The sequence below is a fragment of the Podarcis liolepis genome (assembly GCF_965112155.1).
Source record: "Podarcis liolepis genome assembly, chromosome: 8".
NCBI classification, from domain to species: Eukaryota; Metazoa; Chordata; class Lepidosauria; order Squamata; family Lacertidae; genus Podarcis; species Podarcis liolepis.
This window is the reverse complement of record NC_139560.1, coordinates 67,120,768-67,127,255: the sequence shown is the minus strand read 5'-3', so window position 1 is coordinate 67,127,255 and position 6,488 is coordinate 67,120,768.

Below are 6,488 nucleotides of genomic sequence, written 5' to 3'. Positions count from 1 at the left end.
GAAACTCCACTCAGCTGTGTAGCTCACTGGGTGACCTTGGGCCAGTCACCGACTCTCAGCCTGGGGGGATGAAATGGAGATGGCAGCAGTAGATTTGGGTAATATGGAGTCCTGAGGACAAAATTTGACACCCCCCTTATTTATTTATTTATCATCATCATCATCATGGATTTGTGTATCAGATAATTGCAGTTGTATAAGGGAAGAAAAAGGCTATACTTGTTGATCCTGACTCTACCATCACATCCTTGCCAGTCCTGCTCTGCACCAACCATGTGTTGGGGGAAGTTGGAAAAGAGTAGCCTGCCCAATAAGTGTAGATTCTGTATCTGATTTAGAACCTTTATCATGCAGGGTTTGAAATCACATGGTGAGTCGAGGCATATAAAGAAGTTCCCCCTTTTAGACCTTCCACCGAACAACTGGAAAGCATGGGGGGCAAGTACAATGACCGTAAATCTGTGGTGGGTGCACACCCAAACAGGGCAAGTCAGTGCTGTATATTCTTCAATTTAACTGCACATAAAACTTTCATTGTTTGCAGCTTGGACCGCTGGTTGTGAAGCTGAGGAAGGAGCCTCCTCACCTGTAACACCTGGAGAAGATGAGAGACGAGCAGATGGCAACCTGGAGTTGTCAGTGGCGGAAACCACTGGCGAGCTTGATTCTGAGGAAATTTCTCCCTCTTACTTTATTCCTTGGAGGAAACATCTCCAGGGAATGGAAGAGGCTGAATATCTAGTTCAAGAACAGTCATCTCCAAAAGGAAAAGTATCCCGGAATCCATCTACTTTACGTGAAAACCTGGAAGAACCTTTCAATGAAAACATGGCAGCTGCAGAAGCAGGTCTCCACACATCTTCCCATGCAGCCCGTGATAATATTAGCGCCCTGTTGTCTGAGTTCAGACGCACAGTGAAACATGCAGACGACAATGTGCAGGCGTTCAAGGAATCTTTTGGTATTTTTAAAGAATGTTGTGACAAAGTGTGTACAAGCATGTCAAATCTGCAAGTTGTTCTAGAAGCCCTAGTTACCATCCTAAGAGAGTAGAGGAGAGCAGCCTTTATGGGAAGGAAATACATTAAATAAGTTTATTGAACTGGAAGTCTGTTCTAAATTAACCAACAGTTTATGTGTTTTCCCCTGCACAATGGGACAACAGAGGCTGGATCCAGATAACCTCTTTTTTCCACATCTTAATCTGGCATGTGGTAAAATAATCCTTACAGGATGATAGAGAGAGTTCATATGGAATAACATAGGGCAGCTTCTTTCAGGGTGCATGTAATCACTTCACAAGATGGTTGCCTGAGACCCAGATAAGTGATCAAATTACCACAGGATGGAGTTATTAAACCTGGTTATCTGTATCATTCTGCAAGTGTTAAGGTAACTGCTGTCCCCATACACAGATTAGGTGCAAATGTGTGGTAAAAATGCAGGGTAAAACTGCTGTCTGTGTCCAGTCTCTTTACTATCCTGCCAAGAAGAAAGGAGAATTTCAACAACTTCTTAGGTACAGCTGTCTGGCAAAATTCTCATCTGTATTCACTCAATGGCCATTTGTGCTGGACATTCATGGTGGGATTTATTGCTAAGACATGAAATTGTAAAAATAGTGCTCTGAGAAAAGGGACGGGGGGGGGACCCTTTCCCCAGTCTAATACCACCCCAAACAATCAAAACATGCCCTGACCCAACCTGTTAGGTCTTTTAAGTAATTCAATTTGCCTGATTATCAAAGATAAACTTTCAATACTGAAATTTCTAAAGTTCTTTTTGGTAGTTTCAAAAAGTGAAAATCTGGACACAAAAGTTGCTGAGATTTTTTTGGCACACTTGTTGAGCTTTTCCCCCTTTCTTTCTTTCTTTCTTTCTTTTTGGCGAAAGTTGTTTTCTCGGACATTTTTGCAATTTTCAATTCTGCCTGGATGCTATTCTGATACGCAAATCCCGGATATGTCAGTCCTATTTTTAGGATGTTGAGGGGATTCCCCTTAGAAAAGAAGAAGCTATTTTCTTGATGTTTTCTTCTGTTTCATTGTATTAATGTTTATCCATTCTGCATCTGTATTGTCTTCTTTTCTTTTTTTGTAAACTGCTTTGGGAGGTCGCACATCTAAAAAAGCAGCTTGTGAATGTTTAACGTAAATAAAATAAATAAATACCTCAGTCTGCAATTTGCTCTTAATTGGGAAGAGGGGAGCGTGAATGACTTGCTCTGAGAAACAACCCATTCTGCCTTCCAGTCTTGATTGTCATTGCCACCCAACAGCTGAATATGTGTACTAGGATTATAACTTTTTTACAACCTCATGTTCCTATAGCTTAGTCACGTGAACATTTCCCTAAAAACAAATGAATGAACTGTCATTTCCAAATCTTCTGAGGAAAAGGTCACACCGAAATCAATAAACAGATTTTTGCATATGTATAATGTATTATGCAATTATAAATAATAATTATAATTATGTATCATAATACAGAAAAAATACAGCTTGCAAATTTTCTAATACTTGCACAATGTTTGGTACATTGTACAACACCTATTATTGTTTAGAATAAATCGAGGTTCATCTTTGTTTCTCTTGCAAGCACCATAAAGTTCCCACATCACTCTGATTGTGCATTCTGCACACTGACTACTTCTTGGTCTCTGGAGTATGGATGGATCCTGCTTCCAGTGATTCTCCAATACCCACAATGCTTTTTTGCAAGGTTTCAATGTTTCTGAAAAGTTCTTGAAATCATTTACACTGAGTAGGAACATTACATATACCTCAGCTCCCAAATGCCTTTGGAGTTGAATGTTCAGGCTCCCGAACAATTGAAAACTGAAAGTGAGTGTTCCAGTTTTCGAACGTTTTTCTGGAAGCCAAACACTCAAAGGGGCTTCTGTGGAAGTCAAACATTTTGGAAGTCGAACGGACTTCCAGAATGGATTCTGTTCAACTTCCGAGGTACAGTGATTGCAATTTTTCATTTTGGGGAGATTTTTTTCACAATTGAGAAGAATGAGTCCCCTTTTCAGTGTTTCTAAGCAAAAGTTAATCTCTTTATGATAATGTTCTTTCCAGGACTGAAGTAGGAAGCTTAAGTAGATTTGCTGGTTGTAGAGCAATGTGTATTCATGATTATTTGTGCTCAGGATGCTATAGGAACAGTCACATGCAATCCTGCTTTCAATACAAGTTTACACCTGCAAAAGATTTGGGGCTGACACTCAGCTTCATTTCCAATCCTGCAACTTTCCTGCTGAAATCCCATACATTTTCATACCACAATGTTTTAGTTTCTTTTTGTCTTGCTTCTGTTGTGCTATAATCCTGCCAGACAGCAATAATGCAGTAGCACATGGGAAACATCACAGAACAAACTAAAAAGAATAAATTCACCTGTATCAAGAATATGTGTCAAGAATGTGTTGCAGAATATACCTGCGATAAAACACCACTCTGGAGGGGGCCAATGCTTAAATGGATTGAATTCAATGGAACCCCTTCACCTTAATGGGTAGATCCAGTGCTTTCCCCCCCTGGGGGTACACAAGGTCATGAATAGACTGTACCACTTCATACTGCAGGAAAGTGTGTGTATACATTTTTATAAATGCTCCTCCGCATAAAAGCTCACTTCTAATAAATAATAATTAAAAATGCACATCAAGAAGAATGGTTCTAGTTCATCCCTACTATGTTGCTTCTTCCTTTGCTATATATGTTTATGATTGTTGGGTGTTTTATGCATTGTAAACCACTTTAGTAGATTATCCAACATGAAAGGCAACCTAATACATATTTGCCAGGATCCCACCCTCCCAATGCATTCATAAATGTGATTCCTTCCTGCGTCCTCTGCTGCAAAATAATAATAATAATAATAATAATAATAATAATAATAATAATAATAATAATAATAATAATAATAATTTTTATACCTGCCCTACCTGGCCAGAACCGGGCTCAGAGCAGCTAACATCAAATATATAACACATCATGATAAAATCAGGCAATCGAATTAAAATATATCCTAAAATTGTATCAGAATAAGAGTAAAATCCAGTCAGATTGGGGACCTTAAAAAAGCTGGGAGGCCACTTGTCATACACGTTCTTATAAAAGGGAAGGAGGAGTCAGACTGAATCCTGACCAAAGGCCTGGCAGAACAGCTCCGTCTTGCAGGCCCCTGCGGAAAGATGTCAAGTCCCACAGGGCCCTGGTCTCTTTTGGCAGTGCACTCCACCAGGCCAGTGGACTCTGATGTGGACAAACACAGTGTTCAAAATTCAATGACAGCAAACATTCATTTGTGAATGTTACAAATCCCTAACAATCAGATGGTACGTGTCCACGTTGAAAACGACAGGTTCATATTGTATCCCACCTCCCTCTCATAGCATCTGTCAGGATCAAGAGTTAATTAATAAAGAGTGAATTAGCAAAAACAAGATCAGGCCTAATGAGCACAGCAACTCATCTTTAGTAGGTCTTACTAAAGGCAGTTGCTGAGACTGAAAGTCCCTGAGGCAGTTGCTAAGACTGAAAGTCCCTGCTTTCTCACAGCTATCTGAGTCCCCTCCTCTCCAGGGTATTTCCCCCAAGCAATCAGAGACTGTGTCTGCATATTGTCAATCTCTCCTCCGCCCTTTACATTCCTCTTCTGGTTCTGGGAGACCAGCTTGTCACAGAAGGAGGGGGGACACCTGCGACTCTTGACCAGCCTCACTCACCTCTGCCTCTTGACCTCCTCTCCTGCTTCAGCCTCTGCCTCTTATTCTGAACTTCTGTCTGTCACAGACTCTCCCAGCTCATTAAGCCCTGTTGCTCCTTCAGCTTCTGACACCTCCTCTTCTTGGTCTTCTCTTTTTCCTGGTCTTCTGCCTCTGACCACTCATGGTTGTCCCACCACCACCATTCCTTGGGCTCTGAGCTTTCTTCCTTTGGGGGTTCCCCAGCTGGTTCCTCTCACCATTCCACTGCATCCAACCACCCCAACAGCATCTCATTCAACTAACCATCATTATCACCATCATTCTCTTAGCATCATTGCAATGCATATTGTCTTCCCACCATTGCTATACATCATCAGCTACTGCTGGTATGGGTAGGGAGCATACAGGGCAGTCTTTACATCAGAAGTGAGGAACCTGTGGCCGTCCGGATGTTGCTGGACCACAACTCCCAGCACCCCTGATCATTGCTCATGCTGGTGGAGGCTGATAGGAGCTGGAGTCCAAAAGCATTTGAAGGGGCACAGGTTCCTCACCCCCACTTTATAGACATCTCGTGTTTCATACACTATTTTGTCCTTTCCTGAGGCAAACATCTTTTTCAGTCTTCACTTGTGTATGTCTGAAAATGGGCGGAATCTGTACCTTTGTTTGTTTGGATGTCCACACAGTTCACGGGGTGTGTGGGTGTGTGGACTGTGAGTATTGGATGAGAGCATTGTCACAAAAGTTGTGTGTCACCGTCAATCTCTGCAAGATTCCTGGGGGTTCCAGGCGCTCACCCAGGGTCTGTGTTCTTTTGGACAACTGAGACACGGCAGAGACTGTTGAAGCTTTAAGAAATATGGTTTATTCACCTATTTACACCATCAGCCTGCATGGGGGAGTACAGATCTTACGGCACGTTCATTTCAAGAGTGGCTTGTCCCTCACAGCAGTGGAGTCCAAGGCATCCCTCTCAGCCAGCCTGCCCAAGATGGATCCCAGTCCTTCTTTTTCCTTCTCCTTCCCAGAACACCTTGCTAAAAGCTTTCTTTTCCTGTCACCTCACACCCAGTTGCCCTGGCAACCTTCCAAACCACCAGTCTCTGTTCACACCTCAGGGCAAAAGGGGAGGACAGTTCTCTTGCATTGCCAATGGCTCTCAATGGCCCTGTGTTGTTTCTTTAATGGCCCTTGCTTGGCCAGGTCATTTTGCATAGACTAGCCCAGGAATGCCTCTGCAACTTGTATTTCTCCCTTTACATCCCAAATAATCAAAATTCTAGCATTCATTAATTTCTAGGGTTGGGGAGGTGTCCCCCCAATCTATAACACTATTAGCATTACTTCATTGATATAATATTTACAAGACAGTGGTAATCACTAATACATTTACTAAACAGGCAACTCTGATTCAGTGTAAATTGAAGAAAGTCACATTTGGTCCTGAGTTTAGAAACTTTCTGTCACATCACAGAGTTGGGGGGGAGGGAGGAATATTACCTGTACTGAAGTCACTTGAAAATCATTCCCTCAACATTGCAAAGCCAGTCTTTTAATTCCTACACTGCATTATCATGAAGAGCATTGCTAACTCACCTAATGACTTCAGTGTTACGCCCAGAAGGGCTGATTTTATTTATTTATTACAACAGTAATTAGTGCAGTACAAATTAACGTGGTACAGCCCTGGCCCTAGTCAGCAAGTTCAGCTTCATCAAATAGCTCATATCGAACATATGGGCTCGCTCTAATTATATTTTATTAAGGAACT